This window comes from Homarus americanus, unplaced genomic scaffold (assembly GCF_018991925.1).
Source record: "Homarus americanus isolate GMGI-L3 unplaced genomic scaffold, GMGI_Hamer_2.0 scaffold40026, whole genome shotgun sequence".
Lineage (NCBI taxonomy): Eukaryota > Metazoa > Arthropoda > Malacostraca > Decapoda > Nephropidae > Homarus > Homarus americanus.
In genome coordinates, this window is record NW_024750626.1 from 1 (window position 1) to 11648 (window position 11648).

General features: G+C 39.4%; 1 long non-coding RNA gene across 1 annotated transcript; it reads right to left on the reverse strand.

The window, feature by feature from the left end:
- Positions 1-10498: 10498 nt before the first annotated feature.
- On the reverse strand, positions 10499-11278 carry LOC121854121. The gene is made up of 3 exons (XR_006086479.1): positions 11219-11278; positions 11025-11118; positions 10499-10683 (listed from the first exon to the last, which is right to left on the reverse strand). It is a non-coding gene; the product is annotated as an uncharacterized LOC121854121 (long non-coding RNA).
- Between the last annotated feature and the right edge of the window lie 370 nt (positions 11279-11648).

An 11648-nucleotide genomic window follows, 5' to 3' on the forward strand; every position in this document is an offset into this window, starting at 1 on the left:
TTCTGCAATTCTTCACAAACAAAACACATAAATCAATTGAATATGCGATGTCGAACGTGAACCGTAAACACTGTGTGATGTAAAGAGAGCGCCGGTGTAAAACGCTATGTAATTTGATTGTCTCTTTTATTTAAAATTTTACAATTGACTTATAATATATAGGTATACTGTATACATAAATATTACATACATTATTTCTGCAATTGTTCACAAACAAAACACACAACTCAATTGAACACGCGATGTCGAACGTGAACCGAAGCCATAACAATCGTTCGAGTGGAATCGCGTCGGAGCAAACGAGTTCGCGTCTTACAAATATCGTTCCTCAATTCATAAATTGCGTCGTCAAAACACGCGTTATAGCAGAACTCGCCGTATAGTTTTTGGTTCACCGCCAACACGTTTATCCTCGTACCGGATCTCCGTCGTCGCGTATTTTTACGCGACATCTGCGGAAGTTACGTTCGCCGGACGTTCACAGACGTAAATGGTACGACCTCGAGAGCACGACGTACATTCGGTCGTAAAGTACACCGGTCCGGATCGAGTGGACTTTCCCAATCGTCTTATAGATTTCTCGAGTTCTTGGGAATGGTACGAATATGTACAATTAATATTATGTTATGTATAGGTATATTGTATGTTTTTTGATAATCGTTAAGTATGGGAGGTGGCGACGTGCACACCGTACCGACGGGTGGAGGAGCGTCGAGTTTGATTTTGTATTAGGCGACGGGGTCGCGGGTATTTACGGAGATACGGCAGAGCGCGACGTCGGCGCCCGCGTACGGCACGAGCGGGAGGAGTAATTTGTGCGGGACGTAATTGTGGGGTAGTCGAGTATGCCTGTGTGTTTTAGTTGGCAATAGTGTGTAGATATGTTTGTGTATAGGTATACTGTAGAAAGAATGAACTTAGATGAAGTTTGTTTGGGAATTAGTAGAATTTGTAATAGTAGATAATTGTCGATATATTTTGACAGTAATTTGTCCGTTTCAGTTGCGGAGGAGCGCGCCGATACGAGTCGGAGACGGCTCGTACAGTCGGCGCACGAGAGCGGTCCGGACGAAGACATTCGGGAACCGAGGACGAAGACGCTCGTCGACTGCGGACGAAGACACCGGTCGACGCGCGAGGAAGATGCTCCGGAAGACGGGAAGAACGCCACACTCCCGAGTGCGGGAAGACACTCGTCAACGCAGAAGGAGACACGCATCAATGTCGGGCCGGCGCGATTGTTTTAAAGACGATTTAACGTGTAAAATGAATGTACGTGTTGTTTGTAACGATTGTTATAATGTTTGTAGTATTGTTTTTAGAGACCGACTCTGCGAAGACGGAGGAAGTCGATACATGTCGAGAATGAATTTATTGAAGATGTTGCCTGTGATCACTAGGTGTTTGCACTAATTTGGGGAGATGATTACGATCGTAGAACGTCACGGAATGCGGCGCGCACGTCATTTGTGGCGGGACGCATCCGTAAATAACGGCAGCATAAATACGAGAGAACGCGGCGGCGGCGGCGGGGAAGGGCGCCTTTTGAAAGTAAAAGAACGGGGGAGATCGGACCGACATAGATGGTGTTGTTGTGGTAACCGATAAGAATGGAGAAATGATGACTATTTGGTGGGTTTTTTAGGACAGAGAGAGTAGTTATATATTAGTGAAGATATAAAGTAAAAGGTGATAAGGATGGTGGTGGGGGGGACAAGGAATGATATATTTTGTAGGGTATTAAAGGAATTGACTCGTTAGTGCCGAGTCGGCATAATTGTGAGAAACGGATGCGACGGGGATTTTAAAGAAGTCGCGCGGTAGAGGAATTGCGGGGAAATCGGCGGAAGCGACGATCGCAATAACCTTTCGATGCGGGACGGACGACGACGAATTAAGTAAATGGCGGTTTAGGAAAGGGTCGTACGTAAAGCGGCGGGTGCGGGCGCGTGCGGATACGGACGACGGTCGATCGGGGTCCGTTTACGGGACGGGAAAGAGGACCGACGGAGAACGGACAGGAATTCGGACGGAGACGAGGCGGTGCACAAACGAAAGTCTCCGAGGTACCGCGGGGAAGTACGGCAGTAGTTACGGAAGTATACCCGCGAGATGTGTAAAGAATGATTTGGAAGTAGAGTTAGCTAAGAGTCGTGTGTTTGAAATGGCGGGAAGGTTCGATAGGTGTATTAGTTTTACGTAATTGTGGCAGTGCGTTTGAGAGTGGGCGGTCGTGGAATGCGCGCGGGTACCTATTTTGAGACCGCGACATCTACCGGTAAGGAAATACGTGATGCAGCAGTAATATATTTTTGGTTAATAGTAGTTTCATATATTTGGCATGAATTTATACTCGTTCACCTGTACTCCGTGTTACTCCACTCGTGTTAAGGTGTTTATTGTGAAGGCGTTTGTATAATAATAAAATTTGTTGGACGAGTAGGGGAAGGAATACGAGCACAATGTTTAATTTGTAAGCCCTCCCTTTTTTGTCTTTTCCCTCTGCCTCCCCGTCCTCCTCCTCCTCCTTTTTTGACGTGTTTGTCGTGCGGCTTCTTTTCCCTCCGTTTCATTGCAACTCCCTTCGTTTTTCTCCCCCCTACCTGCTTCTGTCCGTCCTCTTCTTCTTCCTGTTTCCTTCTTTTACTCCTCCTCTTCGCCATATGTCTTCCTTGTTTATTCTTTGGCTTGTTCTGCGTCTGTTCCTTCTCCTCCTCTGTTTGATTGTGATTCCCTTGTTGTTTCTCACCCTCCCATTGCTCTTGATCCTGTTGTTACTCCCATTTGTTGGTTGTTTTTGTGTTCCTGTATATGTTTGTTGTTACCAATTGAATTTGTGGTTGTATTACTGCTGCTGTGTGTATGTTGGATTGTATTTATTTGTTGTTATATATATGTTGTGAGTGTGAATTAGATATATTGTGTTGATATTTGACTAAATGTTGTTGTTAAGAAGAGGAGGAGTTCTATTTAGATTTGGAAAGTAACTGTCATCGAGGACGAGAATGCACGTACCGTCTGTAGTTTGAATACGCGGTCGCGTCGGGTTTGGGCAGTTATATATCGGGAAATAGTTGAAGAGTGTAAGTTAATGTTGTGGACTTGTGAAATTGTTTATTGTGGAATAGTTATTGGTTTTAATTTGAAGGGTGTCAATTGCGCACCGGGAATATTTTGTCGGGAGTTTGGCGTCGTCGGAATCGACCGGAACGGCTGGAGTCGCGGAGTTATTTTTTGTCGTCGTAGATTCGTTCGCGGAGTGGTAAAAAATGTGGCGTCGTCGACGAAAGTCAATCGTCCGCGGATCGGTCGTCTTCGAATATTTGTAGACTTGTATATGTTTGTTTGTAATTGATTGAAGTTATTTGTAGTTTGAAAAATGTTTTGACTTGTTGTTGTTGTTGTTTGATTATAGTATAGTCATTTGTGCAGTTTGAAATTATTTTGGTTTGTGGATTTGGAAAATGTGTTGCATGTATGTGGACTTTGAATAAGTGAGATATTTTGTATATTTTTCATGTTTGTGGACCGAAATGTCGTACCTCTAGTCGGGCAACCTCGGGACCGGACCATGGAAATTGACCCTTTTCCTGGATAGATAGTGACTTGTGCTTATGCTTGGAAGCACTAGCACCACTTTCTCTGCATCACGGCCTCTTTGAAGACATATTGAAGGGTTAAATGTCGTATAGTAGCTCGTCAAATTTGGAGAGTTTTTAATTCTTAACGTATTTTATTGGAACAGAGCCAAAAATAAATAAATAGAAATTTTGACGGCGGAAAGTGGAATTTCGACGGGTTTGAACGGCCCGCCAACGTGCAGACGACTGGCACAATCGCGTAAAGAGCGTCATTTCTCTCGTGTAGAAAAGATTCATTATTGAATGTCTCTTTTATTGAATTACTGTTTGTGTGCAAAATGAGCAATACAATTCATTAATAATACGTAGAATATTAAAACACACGGCATTGTTTTCGTCGATTACAAAACCGGTGACTGACTGGTTCTACATATAAAAGAGAAGAAAATAAGACCTTGGCTGTAGCTGTAGTCAAATGACTATGGTTGTTTTAAGTAATGTTAATAAATGGAACAATAGAAGTAGCTAACGATAACGGTAAAGAAAAAAAAGAGATCGCGCGCGTAAGTGGGCATGCGAAAAGATATCGTCATTACTTTAGGTAAGAATACGAAAGCAACACTTATTTACTGTTCATATATATTGTAATTGATGTTTGTGAATTTGTTTTTATTGAATTAATGTTTGTGTGTGCAAAATTAACACTAGAATTTATTATTAATACGTGGAATATCAGAGGAGACGAGACGAGACGAGACGGCTGCCGGCATCGTTTACGTTAAAGCTCACAAAACCGGTGACCGATTGGTTGTACATATAAAACTGAAGAAAATAAGACCCTGATTTTAGCTGCAGTAAAATTAATGTAAAAAAATTAATATGCTCGTTTGAAGTACGTGTAATGTTATTTAATGTTAAAAAATGGAACAATATAAGTAGTTAACCATTAATGGTAAAAAAAAAAGTGAGTGCGCACATGTGAAAAGATATCGTCATTACTCTACATAAGAATATGAAAGCAACACTTATTTATTGCTGAAGGGTTAAATGTTGTACTCTATAGACAAAGAGAGAGAGAGAGCAGCTGAAGTGCTGGATGTAAACAAACCTTAATTTCCTGGGGGGTTTTTTTTTTAGGGGATTAGCCCACCTGGGCATAAGTCACTGACCCACAATTTAATACTCCTGCTATAATAATGATAATTTCCAAGAAAAAAAAAAAAAAAACTGCCTATGTACCTGTTGGAGAAACTAAAATTGTTTTGGACCACGGGAGTTTGCGGAGCACAGAATGCCGGACTAGAGAGTTACAACCTGTAGTTGTTTGTGGACTTGAAATTGTTAACCTTTGTGGACTTTGAATAATTGATAATGTTTGTCGACTTTGAATTTGTTTTGCCTTTTGTGGACCGGGAAATTTATGCGTCGGGTCCGAGGACCGGCAATAATTATCGACGCACGCGAACTCGGAATAACGTATTACGCCGGTGGAATCGGACTAATTTTTTATCCCGTGTGGACTTTGAATAATTGTGTATTTTGTGTGGAATTGGAATAATTGTTATCCTTTGAAAATGTCTCATTGTTTGTGTATTTTGAATAATTGTCAATTTGTGTGGACTTTGAATATTTTGTGGACTTTGAATAATTTATTGTTTGTGTACTTGGAATAATGATCAATTTCTGTGGACTTTGAATATTTTGTGGACTTTGAATAATTTATTGTTTGTGTACTTGGAATAATGTTCAATTTATGTGGACTGAATAATTAATGATGTTTGTGGATATTTGAATATTTTGTTATGTTGTGTGGACTTTGAATATTTTGTGGAGTTTGAATAATTTATTGTTTGTGTACTTGGAATAATGTTCAATTTATGTGGACTTTGTATAATGATTGTGGACTTTGAATATCCTTTGTGGACTTAGTATTAATTGATCCTGTGTGGACTTTGAATAATTAATATGTATTTGGACTTGTTATTATTTTATCGTTTGTGGACTTTGAATAATTGTCAATGTAGACTGAGTATTTTTGTCATGTTGTGTGGACTTAGAATAATTTGTATCCTCTGTGGACTTGTAATAATTGTTAATGTATGTGGACTTGGAATAATTTATGATGTTTGTGGAGTTAGTATTATTTTAGCCTTTGTGTATGTGTAGTTGGTATGTTTGTGGACTTGTTATTATTTTATCGTTTGTGGACTTTGAATATTTTGTGGATATAGAAAATGTTTTATCGTCTGTGGCTCCGTATTAATGTATTACGTCCGTGGACCGGGAATAATTTTGTATCGTGTGTGGACTTGTAAAATTTTTCATTGTTTGTGGACTTAGATAAATGTTCATATGTTGTGGAGTTAGTATTATTTGAACTTGTGTGGACTTGTAATAATTTTCAATGTTTGTGGACTTAGAATAACTTTTAATGTATGTGGACTTTGAATAATTGTCATCGATTGTGGACTTATTATATTTTTGATGTTTGTGGACTTTGTATTATTTTATTGTTTGTTTTTGTATTTGGAAATATTGTCATTGTTTGTGGAATTAGAAAAATTTTCATATGTTGTGGAGTTAGTATTATTTTATCCTGTGGACTTGTAATAATTTTCAATGTGTGTGGACTTGGTATATTTTTCATATTTTGTGCTTTGAAATATTGTCTTTGTTTGTGGACTTAGTTTTTTTTCCTCTTGTGGAATTGGACTAATTTATGTTTGTGGACTTGGAAAATTTTTTTATCCTTTATGGACTTAGAAAATTTTCATGTTGTGTGGACTTAGAAAATTTTCATGGTGTGTGGACTTAGTATTTTGTTGTTGTTGTGTGGACTTCGTTTTTTTTCCTGTGTTGTGGACTTAGAAAATTTTTCGTTGTTTGTGGACATAGAATAATTTTCATGTTGTGGACTTAGAAAAATTTTCATCCTTTGTGGACTTAGAAAATTTTTCATGGTGTGTGGACTTAGTATTTTTTGTGGTGTTGACTAAGTATGTTTTTGGTTGTGTGGACTTAGTAAATTTTTCGTTCTTTGTGGACATAGAAAATTTTTCATGTTGTGGACTTAGAAAAATTTCATGGTGTGTGGACTTAGTTGTTTTTGCTGTGTTGTGGACTTAGAATATTTTCATGTGTGTACTTGGGTTTTTTTCATGTCATGTGGACTTAACAAATTTTTCGTTCTTTGTGGACTTAGAAATTTTTCATGTTGTGTGGACTTGGTATTTTTTTTTTTGTGGACTTAGTATTTTTTCATGTGTTGTGGACTTAGTATTTTTTTGTTGTTGTGTGGACTTAGTTTTTTTTCCTGTGTTGTGGACTTAGAAAATTTTCCATCCTTTATGGACTTATAATAATTTCTTGTGTGGACTTAGAAAATTTTTCGTTGTTTGTGGACATAGAATAATTTTCATGTTGTGGACTTAGTTTTTTTTCATGTCATGTGGACTTAGAAAATTTTTCATCCTTTGTGGACTTAGAAAATTTTTCATGGTGTGTGGACTTAGTATTTTTTGTGGTGTTGACTAAGTATGTTTTTGGTTGTGTGGACTTAGTAAATTTTTCGTTTTTTGTGGACATAGAAAAATTTTCATGTTGTGGACTTAGTTTTTTTTCATGTGTTGTGGACTTAGTATTTTTTTGTTGTGTGGACTTAGTAATTTTTTGTTGTGTGGACTTAGTATTTTTTCATGTGTTGTGGACTTAGTATTTTTTGTTGTGTGGACTTAGTATTTTTTTCATGTGTTGTGGACTTAGTATTTTTTTGTTGTGTGGACTTAGTATTTTTTTCATGTGTTGTGGACTTAGTATTTTTTTGTTGTGTGGACTTAGTATTTTTTTGTTGTGTGGACTTAGTATTTTTTTCATGTGTTGTGGACTTAGTATTTTTTTGTTGTGTGGACTTAGTAATTTTTTGTTGTGTGGACTTAGTATTTTTTTCATGTGTTGTGGACTTAGTATTTTTTTGTTGTGTGGACTTAGTATTTTTTTCATGTGTTGTGGACTTAGAAATTTTTTCATTATTTGTGGACTGTATATTTTTCATGTATGTGGACATAGAAATATTTTGAGCATAATAAAAGAAAGTATATAATCAATGTCTTTATTTTTCCTAAGTTAACATACAGCCATATTGGATTTGTAGAAGCAAAGCATGATGTCATAGAAAACGGTAGTTTTGGAGCCAGAGAAATTTCCCATTTTCTTTGATGGTTTCCCATTTTCTTAAGTTGAACAGAAAACGGGATTTTTTTCAAACTCGCTATCTTTTTAAGATAGGTTCTGGCAGCCCGTTTTTTATTTTTAACTGTTTTAAGTTAGTATTTTAATGTTTTGTTTGCAAACTGACTTGAACCATATTGTCAATACTGACAATAGGTTTAGTCATAAAGCTCTCTCGACACAGATATCGTGTCTATGGACTAGTCGTGTGATAGATCGACAATGTCCGAGCTTTTGTTTGCAAACAAACATCAAAACACCAACTCACAACCAATGAGGAATAACTACTCTCTCTCAGTTGAAAAATCACCTTTGTTGCTCAATAAACACTCTAAACAACACCACATGTGTTCCCGTGTACCTGTCAGAAAAGGGAGAAACAAAAACAGCATTACAAGTCAAATTATTCAACACATTAACTAATCTCAATGATGCTTTACTTATCATATTACATCAACTAATCTCAATGCATTTCAACATCTTTACTTTACATATAATCATATTACATCAATGATGCGTTTCAACATCTTTACTTTACTTTACATATAATCATATTACATCAACTAAACTCAATGATGCATTTCAACATCTTTACTTTACTTTACATATAATCATATTATCTCAATGATGCGTTTCAACATCTTTACTTTACTTTACATATAATCATATTACATTAACTAATCTCAATTCTTCACACATTACCTTCATGTCGCTCCACTTCTTCTGGTGCCTAATCACTTGTCGTCGTCATCTTCTACCTTATGTGTCACTCAAAATGCACATCAGGCAATAAAGAAAACACAAAATTCAACTCAAATACATATATTCTATACACTTAGCAATATAATACAGTACAGTACAGTACATCATCTTCATAGGGACAACACCTATGCATTCACAGAACATCATCTTCTCGGCTCCATACGGCTAGAAGTTCACGCGACATCGTCACAGACACGACAGCTATACATTCACTGGACACCAGCTTCTCGGCTCCATACACCCCGGTCAATGGCTATACGTTCACAGGACATCATCTTCTCCCCTCACTGGTACCACGGCTATTAGGTTCACAGGACATCTTCTCGGCTCCAGTCACGACACCTATACCTTCACAGGACATCATCCTCTCGGCTCCATACACCCCGGTCACTGGAACACAGGACATCTTCTCTGCTCCAGTCACAGGGACAACAGCTATACATTCACTGTACACCATCTTCTCGGCTCCATACACCCCGGTCACTAGAACCACGGCTATTAGGTTCACATGACATCTTCTCGGCTCCAGTCACAGGGACGACGGCTAGAAGTTCACGGGACATCTTCTCGGCTCCAGTCACAGAGACGACAGCTATACATTCACTGGACACCATATTCTCGCCTCCATACACCCCGGTCACAAGGACAACGGCTAGAAGTTCACGGGACATCTTCTCGGCTCCAGTCACAGAGACGACACCTATACATTCACTGGACACCATCTTCTCGGCTCCATACACCCCAGTCAATGGGACGACGGCTATACGTTCACAGGACGCCTTCTTCTCGGCTCCAGTCAAAGGGACGACGACTATACTTTCACAGGACATCATCTTCTCGGCTCCTTACAGCGACTTGGCCAAAGCGACTTCGCCCCGTCGCTTCAATCTGAAACCGACAAAACACAACAATGGAGGTCAACTCGTAATGGCCTTTTCTATCAAATGCAGTCCACCCGTCGGCTTCGTCACTCGGGAAACTCTTCTTATACTACCTACAATATACACTTCACGGCCACACTTCTAGGCAAACTATCATTTCCCATTGCTCAAATAATTCACCCACAAAAACACTATATCTTGGTATGGAGCAACCTCCGCGGTTATTCCCGGCTCCGTCGTCGACGTGCCTCTTCCTTTCTTCGCAGCACGTCCTCTTCGTAACCGCCGAGATAAATGCACAATACTTGGTCGTCTCCTTCCTTACTCTTACCACGAGGAACATACCCTACACCACTCGCTCCACTGAAAAAAAAACATCCATAATAAACACCATTCCAAAAAGGTTCATGCATCCACTCTCCTTCACGATCAACAACACTCTCTTAGGCATATCTACCAAAACCAAATTGCTTCCTTTTAAACCGCTACAAATACCAACATACACATACTCTACTACAAACCATTCACCAAGGCTAGTACCAATCATTACACAGCCTCCAGTGTGTAACAACAATACTAGCCTGCTACCAACTAACTTCAATACAAACCCACAACAAATTCACATTTCATCTTAACCAAATTCAAACAAACGCTTCCTCTTTAACACAAACAATCGGCTCCTTACCCTTTCGCTCCCATCTCCGTCGCCGAATAACCACTGGCTCTTCCACCATCACTGCCGCTTACCATTCCAAAAACTCCAATCCGGCCTAAAAAACAAACACATCAACACATTAGTTCCCCCACAACAATTCATAAACCTTTCACGCCCTAAACCGCTCCAACGCCACTCACCAATTATATATATATATGCCTCTACACTAGTCGCAACATTTCTATTACCTGCTACATCCATTCTCCACATATACTAATCCAAAACTAACCTACAATTTACATCACTATACACGTCTTCCAACAATTACATTAGACTCAATTTCTTACAACTAAATTCACTATGACCCTAAACTATCACAAACAATTCACGATGCACCACACCACACTACTTATCTTAAACAACTGCCGCCACTGCTGCTACCGCCGCCGCCCCTGCTGCTGCTGCCACTGCTGCTTCTTCTCCTCAACACAGTCCATTGCACAGCCCCATACATGTAGTAGTCCACCCTTTCTGCAACCTGGTTACGGCACTACCCACCACCACTCCATCCTCAAACCTGAAAAACAGAAACCTTTCACACAACCTCCATAATGCACCATACTTATTTCTCCCAACTTTAAACATCAATGGGTACTGCTACCCGAAAAAACTCCTATATCACTTGCCTCTTATAACAAACTTTACCTACAACTTTCAAATACAATAACAACTCACCTTCAAATAATACATTGCACAATTTCACATCACCGTATCCAGTGTCGACGCGCTCCTCTCCACAATTCGCCCATATTCCTCCACCACCAACATGAAAACAAAAAACAATACGTCAATGTTACAAATGCTCTACTCTTCAAATTATAACAAAGTATACGTACAACTTCAATAAACAATACTTACACATTTACTGCCTCTCATTTCCAAAATTCAGTCAAGCATTAATGTCCCTCTGGATTATCACACACCAATCACGTCTTCTGGACTGCAACAACTCCTGTACAAAACAATTACCACATCAATAACCACGACCAAAGTCCCTCTTCATTTTCATATCAAACACACCCCACCTTCAACCACTTAACAGTATACATTACCTTTTAGCACATGCTGCACACGGCGACTGGTTACAACATCGACTTCTCCCCCACCTCTGGATGGCGACCATACTTCCTCTTGGTTAGTCGATACAGTCAACACAACACTATATTCTACTCCAACATTTTTCGATTTCTCATTATCACACTTTTTGAGAATGGGAGGGGCCGAGGGGCATCCCCCCCCTTATTCCCATGCAAGGTGAAGGGCACAAGCGCCTACACCGCCCAACTAGGCAGCATGCCAACTTTGTGCTTGCCTAAAGGATCATAGCATTTTATGTCAAGGGCATACAACCCTCCAGTCTTTAACATTTTGTCGGCTAGCTCCGACGACTTTCCCCAGATACGAATTCGCAACTTTCGATTTACAACTGGTACCTACTTTACTGCTAGGTCAACAGGGACACAGGGGGTCTAGGAAGTGTGT